The sequence below is a fragment of the Ambystoma mexicanum genome, chromosome 8 (assembly GCF_040938575.1).
Source record: "Ambystoma mexicanum isolate Mex_15411 chromosome 8, UKY_AmexF1_1, whole genome shotgun sequence".
NCBI lineage: Eukaryota > Metazoa > Chordata > Amphibia > Caudata > Ambystomatidae > Ambystoma > Ambystoma mexicanum.
Window position 1 is genome coordinate 868,763,551 of NC_090929.1, and position 13,562 is coordinate 868,777,112.

Consider the following 13,562-nt stretch of genomic DNA (forward strand, 5'->3'; position numbering starts at 1 on the left):
CGATGGCGGAAAAAATCCGCCAGGGTCGTAATGAGGGCCTATTTCTTTAGTTCTAAATTACAACTTTCTTGTTTTATTTGTAAAGCATAATAATCACAAAAGAGGCGTCAGTCCAAAATAATCTGTTGCGTGCTGTATTTACAGATATGTTGCCCTGAATATGATCAGATTTCACATGCCCCATTACATTTGGGGATACCCATTTCATGAGCAACATATTGTGATCACTCAAGTCAGTAAGACTTACTTGAAAAACAGTAATTTGAGACATAACATTTCTGTCAACATAAATATAGTCTATAGTTCCGGCACTCTGCCCTCTTTGACAAGTTGTCTTGGTGGAAAATCAGAGGGGAAAGAGCTGTTGAGCCGTTAACTACAAATAGATTTCTCTCCTTAGACAGATTCAGCCATTTTGCCAAGCGATTTCGCTGATGAGATTGTTTTTTGTCAAAGCAATGTAAGTTGAAATCTCTTGCTAAAATTGTTTAATGGATGCAATGATCTAGTGAGATAAGGTCCTAAAGATATATAATATCTTCTAGGAATTGCTCATCACAGTTTCCCTCGGGATTCCAATACAGATTTATTAAGGCATAGGATTTCATATTATGGTGTAATTTAATCATCTGCATGTACGGGTTCGGTGAAGCCCAAGATTCAGTTTTTATATGGGAACTTTGCTTAGTGGCAATTAATAGCTCTGACATGGGCCTCCCACGAGAAACCTTTATAGCTGGAACTAGTTGGAGGTCATAATTGTTCCATGAAGGAAGAACTGTGAGCCAGGTTTCTTGAAGCATGATTATATCATGCATATTTAGCTCTGTTGGATTATTCAGAAGATGTCTAAAACCTTGCGAGTTCCAGCTAAGTAATGAAAGCAAATGATCCTTCTGATGGGACAGCTAAGGCCGACTACATAGCTGATTACAAGCACAGGTTTTGTTATGGGTTTGGTTGCCGAAATTCGTAAAACTGGCAGAAGGGTTTACAAAATTATCCTTTGGATGTTGTAGATTGGGTAATTCTTCCAAAAGAATACAACCTAAGTCATTTAATTGAGATTTCACGGCCCATATCATATTCAAAATTACTCGTGAGTTAATCCACAGCCTAACAGAAGTTCTGTTTACATCTGCAAGAAACTCCACTTGCTCAATGTCACTCCAATTTATGTCATCTAAAGCAGGGATTTCAGAAGAAATTTCACAAACAGATTTCCGATTCAAGATGTATTGGATAGCAGGTGAAGGGCTGTCAAGATACATAATAACGGGAAGAGAGGTCGACACTCTCCCCCGAACCACAGAAGCCGAATGAAGTCGACCCTCCCACCGTGGTTGGCACAGGTACCTGATATCTATAATAGACAGGACACCACGTGGCAGCCAGTGGGGGGAAGAGGGTTAGGGAGAGGTTGTGGACAGGGTAGGGAGGTTTAGGGACACCGGATAGAGGGTAAGGGAAAACCTAGGTTGAATAGGACTGGGGGAAGCACAGGGAACAAAAACCTACTCTTATTAATAACTTGTAACACCATAACATGAAATGCTTTGATCACTTGATACCATATGCAGTAGCACTGCTTGTTACCTATAAACATATACCTTGAGAACACCTTATTACATGTACCTCACTTACTCTATGACATGAAACAGAAAGCATTGTAATCAGGATGAAAATTACAATGGGAATGTTCCCATGATGAAAGACATAACGCACGGCCCCCTGGGCTGGCTAATGCAACACTTACAAGCAAGAACATGAACAGTACTTCACATATAAGCATAGGGTTTTGCCAAAATGCACTCTTTCAGCATTAACCTAGAAATGTGCTAAGTGCGTGTTTAGTAATTTTCTCCACTTGCATAGAGTTAGCAGTCCATACCCATTGGCAGTAATGTTGGGGATAATACATACATTCACACAACTCAGAACACAAGTTTGGTGCGCCCAAAATGGGAGCTCCCCCAACCCTAACAAGCCTTAAGTCCTTCTGATAATGTGCTTGTGGTCAGCGTGTGCATTTTCAAAAGAAATAAAGCCCTTCCCACACTTATCTTAGGCCCGGGAGGCTCCAGAGCCTTCCCGGACGATGCTTGCAGTAGCCCGTAGCACCCGCCGTGATAATTCCTCTCAAGGCTGCAAACCTGCTCATGCCCGCCGCCTCCGCATTCCTGCAATTTCCATGAACGAGCGGCTCTTGACTTATCGGACGCAGCTTCGATCTCTGAATCTAAAATAAGCCACACTGCCGTGCGTCGTAGGCCCTTCATAAACCATTGATAATCAGGATCAGCTGGCCCACGCCCGCACAGCAGTAAACTACCCAGTCTCCCAAGGGCTGCTGGGAATTGTAGTCTTATAGTGTTTTAGCCCGTTCTGAGCCACGTCTGCCCTTATTGCTGAAACACACTTTAGTAGCAAAAATTGGCTGGTTGTTTAGCTCTCAGGTTGTTTGTCCTATTTTCCTTTATTGGGACTGGCAATATTTTATTTACCTGAGAGATTGCCGCTGGTCTGTTTTGGAGAACTTGCAAAATAGTTGTTGTTATTAATTGTTTAAGTTGAGGTTCTAATAAGGTAAGCACTGCAGATTATGACAAATTCTGTGCTTCTTGTGATTTGTTTAAGTTGATTGCAGTGTCATTTGATTGGGAAGCTTGAGTTTGTATTTTCAAGGTTTCTCTTTCAATATGACGATTTTCTTCTAAATTAGGTTGTTCAGTTGTTTTTGAATTCTGCTCATTTACATGTTTTAAGGGGAAAGACTGAGTTGGTTGCATTGCCATATAGTCATCAACTGCACGTTGAATCTCTCTTCGATGATTATCAAATTTCACTTTAGCATCAAGATCCTGAGAGGCTTCTAGTTTATATGTGTCATTCAGTTTCTCAGTTCTCATTTGGTTTGGTTTGCTAGGTAAAGAAGGAGTCGAAGCTGCTTCTATTAAATCATCAAGTGGTTTGTAAGATAGATTAGATCTTGTCAATGAGTGCATTATACTGACTGTCTTTATGCTTGATGCTGATATTTCTTTGTGATTTCTTGAGATTTTTTCAAAGTTACAGGACATGGTTGGTGTATTGCTTGAATGAATTGCTTAGTTTGCGTGGAGGAAGTAGCTTTGACATTTTTGATATTTTTAGATTTTTTCCCCAAAGCAAAAGTTACTTTTTTGTTGGTTTTAACCGCATCCGTTTGAGAGCTAGCTACTGAAAACATTGAAAATAATGGTTTATTTGGTAAAGGGACATCAGAGTTCAGGGTTTCTTCAGTTCTTTTTTGAGTTCCCAGTTCTGAGATCCCATGACTCGTACCAGTTATAATTTCTACAAAATGAGGAATTGATGATGTAAATTGTTCTTTCATAGAACCTTCTGTTCTTTGTACTTCAGTTTGAGTGGCAACACTTGTTGGTACTTGTGTAATATCATCTGTTTTAGTTTTCAATTCTTTTGTGGCACATATGTATTTTGACACCATTTGTTGCCAAATAAGAATCTGATCAATTTGTTTACTTTGCAAAGACAATTTAAGATCCAAAGATTCAAAAAGCTTGGCCATAGATTGTATGGTCAAGTTCATCGAATTTGAGGCAATCTCAATCAATACATTGACCGGTTCAACATTGATAGGATTCACAGTGGATACACCCTGGTGAGTGTTCTGTGGCGTTGGAGCTGCAAAAGAAAGTTCTGAGACAGATGATTTGCTAGTGCTCGGATACAGTTCAGGTGTGCCAGATAGCTTTTCATGTAACGTATGAAAAGAAAAACATGGATCGTGTAGGTCAATATTAATTTCAACAGGATCTGTCTCTGCGACAGATTGCACCTTATTCATAGTTACAGAGACTGGTGCAGTCATCACATTGCACAGTAGAACACTATCAGACAGAGAAACATTGTGTTCATTTGTAAGTGGATTAGAAACAGCTTTGATATCACTTACTACTTGCAGCTTGCGTGGAGCCAAAGATGAAGAGAGATGTTATAAAGGCGAAACACCAGTAGGAAGTGCTGTTGGTTTTTTTGAACCATTTTCCGTGATTAATAGTCTGGCCATACACATGGAACTCGGCAGAGTCGGAGTCCTAGCACTTGTTACTGGCGTTGATGTCTGTGGCAAATCCTTGCAGAAAGAGCGAATGTCTGCGTTTTTCCCAGGATGACCAATTATTTTTGTGCGTAATCTGGGCATTTTGGGAAAAGGAGTAGCATCACTCCATGTTCTTTTCCATGATTGGTCTGGAGTCACTAGACCGGCTGATGGGTCTGAAAGAGTGACCATAAACAATCTGGAGGCATGCCTGAAGTTAGAGTAATCATACCTTTACCGGATTTTAGAAGAAACTCAGATTTATTTAAAACAAAGCAAGTAGTAAATTAAAGCCCCAGGCTTTTCCAAGCCGCGATAAGCGCGGCAAAGTGGCTAAGTGGACTTTCAGGGACTTGCTTGGGTGCGCTTGCGGTGCGCGCGCATGCTGGGTTAAATAGGCTCTCCCACACTGCACCTTACAATAGGTGTGAGCTTGCTGCAAATGCCTAAACAAACAAACAAAACTAAAAGAGTATAACTAAAAATAACGTGACAGAAGTGCTGATATAAAGTCCACATCCAAAGTTCACCTTATGGTTTATGCAGTTTAAAGCAGTTCAATGTTCAAATCCAACATGGAAGCAGAGTACCGTGGCCAAGCGGGACTTTCAGGGACTTGCTTGGGTATGCGCCCAAAGTTGTTATTGTTGTTGTGACAATATCCTAATGTACAACTGCATGATGAATGGTACTGCAGAGTAGAAGGCTATATTTCACCATGTAGGTATTATAAGCCACCTGGTCTCTGCGGGGGCGTTGGGGCACGGTTGTAGCCCTCCCTGTATTTGGATCACCCTGGTCAGGCCTCCCCTTCTGCAGATATGCTGCTGTCTGCGGTGATCGGTGGAACTGCTTCTGCGTGGGTATGAGAGAACGTGAGTCTGCCTGTCTATTGCTATGGTGTCCCTCGAAACCTTCTTCCCACAACGTGGTTTCTGTGAGCATGCACCGTCCCATAGGCTCACCTGTTATTAATGGATGATGAGCTCTCCGTCCTGCTTCTTCCAGCAGGGACGCGTTGTATATGGGGCTGAGTAACTTCACTGGCCTCTGAATTGGCAGTCCAGTCCAGCTGCGATGATGCCACTTGGCAATGGTAAGTGTCTTTTGTTTTTTGTAAAGTTTTTTCTCACTTTAAAATATTGTAGTATTGTCCACAACGCATTATGATCTGCGAGTTTTAACAATGTCTCCTCTCTGCTTTCTCTCCACAGGTGAAAGTGCAGTCCAGCAGTGATTTTGGAGCTAATATGCAGCCAGAATGAAGAAAAAAGGATCCCCGGCGGTTTGACCACAGGTAGAAGCTGGTTTAAGGGTAAGCACAAGGTTTGCAATGAGCACGACCATAAACTGAAAGTTTTCGGTAAAGTCTAACCTTTGTCTGTTGTTTCACCTTGCAGGTGCCATCCACGGATGAGCTTAGTGGCGAGCTGCAGTGTCGCAGCCAGGATTCGCTTTCCGGGAGGTCCGGAGATGGAAGGTGAGTGCCCGGCACTGCAGAGGTGTTTGCAAGCGAGAACTGGTCCCAACGTGAGTAGAAGAGCTGCCGGTGAAACAGGTTCCCAGGTAAGTAGCGAGGTTGCAGGAGCGAACAGATTCCAGGTAAGTTGAATCACTGGAGCTGGATTTCAAGGTGAATCTGCACTCAAGTGGCGGTGAGCGTTAAGCTGCCTTCAAGCAGAATTACGCAAAGTGCTTCTATGAAAGCTGGACGGGCTTATATAGCCTAGCCCCGGCCATGCCCCCTTAGCATTGGCTTACTGGCCACACCCTGCCACTCCCAAATGATGCTGCACGCGTTACTCAGTTTTTCAGCAGCCACGCCCGGACTGAATCCATGTGAATAGTTCCTGTGAATGTGATAATGTACTTTACACCAAAATAATGTCTCTGCTCATATTTGTTCATCAGCCTGGCACCAAAGGCACCAGGACTAAGTCCAGCGGGGTCCCATGTGCTTCATTGTCCCAAAGGGACTATTAAGTATGTTATTTTTCCTTGCCTCTGTCACCTGGCGGTGCAGCGTTTGTGTGTTTGACAGTGATCATGACAGCAATGGGTACTGTGACCTGCATGAACCTTAATATACACAGAGTGGGGAATACGATCAGGAGACATAGGCTACTGAATTACATGCAAGATGTGCAGGGAGACATCTTTCTACAGGAAAGACACCTAGATTCAAATGGAACCAGCAAAGCTCTGCAGGGAATGGGTCGGGCAGGCAGTCCATTCACCATGTCATAAAAAAGGGGGGTCTCCATACTGGTCCCTAACAGGGTCGCACCTAAGATACTAAACACTGTGGTTGACAAATAGGGACGTTTTGTTTTACTACATGGGACCCTATGCCAACGGTGTACTACACATATCAACATTTATGGGCCGACAGCTGATTTACCCAGATTTGTTTACACATACAATTGCTTCTCGCACCTCACATATGGTTCAGTTAATGCTAATTGGAGGCAACCTTTATGTTGCCCTTTAAAGGGAGATTGATTAAACAGATGTCTGTGCCAATCCTCAACATTTACCTCAAAAGAATAAAACAGTTCTCTCCCTTATGGATGACTTACATATTGAAGATATTTGGAGAAAATGACATAAAGATGAACAAGACTACATATTTTATTGGAACCACCATTGTAGCTATTGTAGATTACATTATTGGTTGGTCTCATCCAATATCGCCCACATGGTTGAGAGATGTGATATGCTCCCAATGACGCTATCAGATCACGCCCCGGTCTTTCTGAAGATTACCTTTCTGGACGGACCCAGGCATGCTCTAAACTGGAGTCTGAACCTAGCTACTCTTTTAGGGGAGGCATGATATCACAACTATGACAATGGCACTATAGGTACAATTTGTAAAACCTTTATTGAAGTTTCTGGGCTTAGAAAAACTCCTACTTTGCCCCATAACTAAGATGGGAGTAGGTGACGATAAACAAAACAGTCCTAGATGAGTTTGTAAAATCAAAATGGCCTATGCTAACAAAACCTAATGCCTGCCCTATCTCATGTACAGAAAGTGTATAAAGGAGAAATATATGCAAAGGAACAATTAGTGCTCAAAAGAATAAATGTAGCTGAATCAGCTGTCCTCCCCACATCAGACCACACAGAGTAAGGGGTCCCTGTAGGCAGGATGACACATTCTGGCTCTGGTTTTCAACACAATAAACAGTTCAAAAACATGGATTGAGGCCCGCCTGGCCTTCCACGCAATGTATTTATTTATTTATTGTTTGCTTGTTAGGCACTTATACAATAAGAATATACTGTTTCAAAGCACCCACATTAAAGTCTCTCTCTTCAGACCTCCAAATAATGTTTTAACAAAAGGTTCCCAAGGGTCCCCCTCTGTCAGGCTCAGACCTGCCTTCCCTAAGCTTATTACAATTTGGGTCACCTTCAGCCGGGCTCAGACCGTTTTCGGATGTCGAAGACTTTCAAATGTGTGTGGCTTTCTTTACAGACTTCCGCAGGACCACTTTGACTTAAAGTTCAAGGTCCAACTTTCACTCTCCCCTTCTCTAGGAGTTAATTTTGCCTATTTAGCTTTGTTTTTACAGTTCATTCGCTTTATCTTTACAAACAATGAACCTTTCACTGAGACTTTCGAGTGGACTACTTCCTTTTGCTGGACCACTCCATTACTCTGTATCAATGATTTCACAGCTGTCCTTACTTCAAGTTCATTCACAGGTCTGGCTTTCTTCATGTCTCATCGCCTTCACTTGCAGTCTAATATTGCACTTCAAACCTTCTTTAAAACACACCGGTCTCTCAGGTCGCTTGCCAACTCACCAGCTGTGCGCTTTCCTTTATGGTTTTACGATTTCCAATTCACAAGTCAAGGTTAGTACCAAAGGCTTGGCCTCGCCTCCCCAACTCTGCCGTTCACCCGGGAGGGACCTGGCATCCTTGAAACACAAGGCAGATTTCTGATGTGGGATCAGGCCTTCTGCATGTGTCTTTAATGGCCTGTCAGAGACAACGACCTCCAGTAGGGAACTCTTACATATGAACAACATCAAACAAACTGAATTCCCATAGACAATAATGAAAGAGACACAGATATAGTAGCAGATACCATTATGTCAAAAGAAACATTCATCAAAAAATCTTCCCCAAGAGACTTTCAACCAAATGCTCCTTATGTCCACACAAGTTGTCCAGTATACAAATGGCTGTGCGGCTCAATATGCAATGTGCACCAGCAGTTGTTCAAATGTTCACAACAATTCCTCAATCACTATGTTAAAATAAAAGAAAAATGTAGAATCAAAATTTTACAAAACATGCACCTCTACTCTGGACTAGGAGGACATTCATTTGCTTGCGTTTCAGGAACTGCATGTAAAAGCACCTTCCATCATTTTAAAAGAGTTAGCGACACTCCATTTTACAATGCAAAACTGTGTCCATAGATTGTACAATGTGAAACGTCCCGCTCTAGAACTACAAAAACTCAATCACAATCTCCAAAATGGAACAGCCACAGAACTCTTCAGACATAGTAAATATTTCCAAACTCAACTAGAATTAGAAAATACAGTTAACTTACAAAACATTAACCAACAACTTTCTAACACTAACCTCCTTACAAACACATACATACACATACATCTTCCAGAGGTGGCGCGGGCAGGAGCCCCCACCAGAAGCCACCCACGCTCTCTACTACCCGGCTGCAGCGCAGTGACCGCGACTGCAACGGGCCATCCCTCTCAGGCTTGGAGGTGAGACCAGCAGCCCTGCCAGGGCCCCCCCATCTGCCCACGCTGCACCCTCAACAGGCCCGACCCCATTTGGCCAAGCACCGCACCGCGCCGACATTTTTTTTCAGAAAACAAAATGTCGGGCACGACGCGGCACCAGAACGAGGCTCGGCTCATCTGGTTGCCTAGCAACAAGTGTTATTTAAACACTAACTTCCGCCGGCAGGCGGAATAGCCAGCGGTGGCCACTGCAAGGCCAGTATAAGGCCCTGTTTTGCCCCTGTTTGGCGCATGGGAGCGCTACGTCCAACCTACATGCCCCTACCGAACTTCCATGTTGGAGCCCCCATACCTGGACCAACCAGCTAGCGCACTTTGCTGTATGCTACATGACCCTGCACCATGCATTTTCTATGCTTATCCATGTGACAGCACTGTAAGTACTCTATACCTGCTTTATAACGCTCAGCCTCAATATTTCAATGTACTGCATCTAATCAGTGCATCTAATCTAAACAGTTAATTTAATCTAACTGTGCGGCCTTCTGCGCTATACCACCTGTTAGGCTTGAAATCTGAATCTAGTTGTGCCACACTCTGTACTGCACTACTTGATGTGCCCGAAACGTTGATTCTATTTGCGCCGCACTCTGCACTCCTTATGCAGATGTACTTGAGACTTGCTGCTGCGATGTGATTATGTTGTCCCTGTCTTCACATGCTAAAGTGGCTTCAAGTTATCAACTTAAAGCAGCCTGCCTGAAATCTGCTCAACCGCTAATTGCATATCTCTGCATGCTAACTATACTGCCTCACCCTGAACCTAGCTGTTTATCTATGCATATTTGCCAATCTGCCCCAATTTCGAATCTAGGTGTTTATCTATGCATTCTTGCCAATCTGCCTCATTTTGAATCTAGGTGTTTATCCATGCATTCCTGCCAAACCGCCCAATCCTGATGCTAGGCATCTATCTCGCATTTCTGCCAACCTGCCTCATCTCATTTTTAGGTGTTTTTTCTATGCATTTTAGCCAAATTGCTTCATTCTGACTGTAGCTGCTCACTCCTGTAATTCATATTAACTACCATAGTTCGATGCTACTATTTAGTATGTGCCTATTCACCACTTACCTGCTGGCCTATATTCTGATCAGCCTTAATATAGCACCCCCAACTAAGATGGCTCCACAACTACCTAACATGCCAGCCTTATCTAGATTTAATAACTAAGTATCTTATTTAGATTTAAATGACCCTCAGGTATTGCCACCCTCCAGTCACCCTCGCATCACTATAGAAAGGAACCTAGGACTTAGAGCCAGGCTAGCCAAAATTCACGAGCCCCTGGCCCGCTCACTGCCCAACACACAAAACCGCAGAACGCAGCTACTTCGACCTAATCCCGCCACACAAGTTAGTAACCCATTACAAAAACCCTACTCCACACCCTTTCATAACTCCCTCAACTTGGGCACTCCTGAACTCTCACAGGACAAGCGCCATACTACTACCCCAGAAAAGATAGACTTTACTCCCAAAAACATAGTTAGTCCAAAGATCAAAGGAGCTTTGATCAACGCCAGATCGCTGGTAGCCCATGCTATAGAAATCACAGACTTAATACTTACAGAAGATCTTGACTTCCTCGCCATCACCGAGACCTGGTTACACCCAGCAGCAGGCCCCATGCTCATGCTGGCAATCCCAGGCAACTACACTATCCTGAGACAAGACCGCCCCAACTTGAGAGGAGGTGGTGTCCCCATTATCCATAAGTGCAGTCTCTCCATGAGATTAGCCACCTCTATAGTTGCCCTCTCCTGCGAAATATTAGCAGTTAAAATACCACTCACCAATACCCAAACACTTAACATCTATTTGATCTACCGCCCACCAGGCCCCATCGGTACCTTCGATGAAGACCTCAACCCTATTCTATCTAGCAACCTTGAAAGCTCCACTCAAACACTCACCCTAGGAGACCTCAACTTAAGATACAATGACCCGGAAGACCATCCTGCTAGCATCATAGCCAACACTCTCACTGAATTAGGCTTTGCGCAAAGATGCACGCTACCAACACACTTGAAAGGCAGAACACTCGACTGGGTGGCCGACCACAACTGCCTAGCGAATATCACAAATATCTCACCTCTAGCCTGGACTGACCACCACTTGATATCATTCATGCTCTCCACCGATAGACCACCACCTCCACCTTCCATTAAGGCCCCACCCACCCTTACCAGAAACAAGAAAAACATGACAGCAGAAAGACTTATCCCAAATCTCCTCCCCACTCTCAACACATTGCCAGACGACCTGGACCCCGAGTCCCTGGTTGAAGAATACAACAAGATTATTGCCACCTCGCTGGACCACATTGCCCGCCTCAAACTCAGATCCAGCAAACCTAAAACGCACCTCAACAAATGTTATACATCATTCCTCAAAAACCTAAGGCAGCAAAAAAGAAACTGCAAGGCCATTTGGAAGAAATCCCCCTCAGACTCAAACAAACTCAAATTCTCCAAACTAGCTGCACTGTACAAAAAAGAAATCTACCTGGCCAAACGTACATCATTTGACTCTCGTATATCCCAAGCCAAATCCAACATGAAAGAACTTTTTTCAATCCTCAAAGAAATAGAAACCCGCATAGCACCCCCGGATAGTTGCACCAAAGATAAAAGCTGGTGCTCAGAAATTCAAAATGCCCTAGCAGATAAGATTGCGACTCTTCAAAGTAAAATCTCCAGCAAAAGAGCCTCCTTGAATAACACTCTCAACTCAAAAATGCATGACAAACCCATGTCCAATGATCCAGCCCGTTTCCAGTTTGCCAAAGTCAATATTTTGGAAGTGGAAAAAATCATATTATCTCTGAAACCATCCAATTGATAGGGAGATTTGTGCCCTGCACAGCTCATCAAAGATGCTGCCCCGGACCTCTCCCCTTTCATCACAAAATTGATCAATGCTTCCTTCACCACTGGATCCATCCCTACTAACCTAAAACAATCCTGGGTACTCCCATTATTGAAAAAACACACCTTCGACCCTGCCATACCCACAAGCTCGCGACCCATAACGACCATTCCCTTTCTCCTAAAAATTCTGGACAAGGTTGCCTATGTACAAATACAGAAGCACCTGGAAGAACATAACCTCCTAGGATCTAGACAATCTGGGTTCTGGCCCCAACACGGGCCGAAACCACACTCATTGACCTGAAAGCCCAGATCGATTCGCTCAGAGATAATGGGCAAGCTGCCTTACTCCTTCTCCTTGACCTATCTGCAGCTTTCGATCTGGTCGAACACTCTGTTCTATGCTCACACCTCTACACTGCAGCTCACTTCTCAACGGAGGCCATCACGTGGATCACATCCTTCCTTAACGGTAGGACCATGAGGGTCTTCTCCCCCATGGCTGCTGCAGACCCCATACCTATCACCTGCAGTGTTCCTCAGGGCTCCTGTGTCTCCCCCACACTATACAACATATTTACCAAGCCTCTTTTCGATGATTTGGATCATCTCGGTATCACTTACACTAATTATGCAGATGATACTCAGATCCTCCTCCGCTTTCTGGAGATTATGGAAAGGATTTGGCCTTGTTGAATAGGGTGTACATCATCATCCAGGCATGGATGGCCACTCAAGGACTATGCCTGAATGATGATAAAACAGAACTTATCATCTTAGGCACCACACTCAGCATAAAGAAACTTGGCCCGGCCTACAATTCCTTCATGATTGACGGAAACAACATCAAAGTTGGACAAGAGGTCAAAACATTGGGATTCTATCTAGACTCCAATTTTTCCTTCAAAAGACAAGTGAGCTCCCTTGCATCCTCCACAGCTTATACCCCCGCCAAAAGAAGAGATAGCTGTGAAGTTGTGATGGCGCGCGAAACAACAGGAAGCAGCAACACACGTCGGTCTCCACGAAAGGCACGTACAGCGAACTGCTGGGCCCGCTCACCTTTAACCCGTGCTGAGGGAAACGCACGCGCGCGTCACGTCACTGACGCGCATAGGCCCTTTCCTCGTATTACATGCGGACGTGCAGTTTCCACGCGCGCTTAGTTTTTCACGCGCGCTGAAATGCGCATGCACGTCTGTACGCGTCACGTCACAGGGGCGCTTGCGCTTGAGGGGCCTTCTGTCCAATAAAAATGCGTATGCGTGCAGACGCGCTTACGCGCTAAGGGCCTTTCCTCGAATTACACGCTGACGTGCAGATTTTTCACGTGCCAAATCACTCCGTATCAAGCTAGCCACGCGTATGCACACGGAAGACCACGCTCCTGCCCAGAAGGCCGAACTACTGCCCCCCAGAGCCCCGAGCACGCTCCCACCTGCCATCTGCTGCTGCCTGACTGCCTGCTGCCCACGTGCATTGCCATTTGCTGCCTGCACATCAGCCAGGGGTGCTGTTGCTGTGACCACCCCTGCTGGAACCGAAGACTCCCGACTGGGATTCCATCGCTCCACAGCCCAGCCCCAGGACCCAGTTGCCCACCCACTCCTGCCTCTGGGGTTGTCATGTCGGGGCAAACACCATCTGTGACCACTGACAACCCCCGGCCAGAGAGGCAGAGGGGCACCAGCTTCAGAGCCACCGAAGTTGGTGTCCTGGTGGAGCAAGTCCTGGGGCAGTATGATGCCCTCTTCGGAAGTTCCCGCGCCGACAAGGAAGGACGGACTCGGATCTG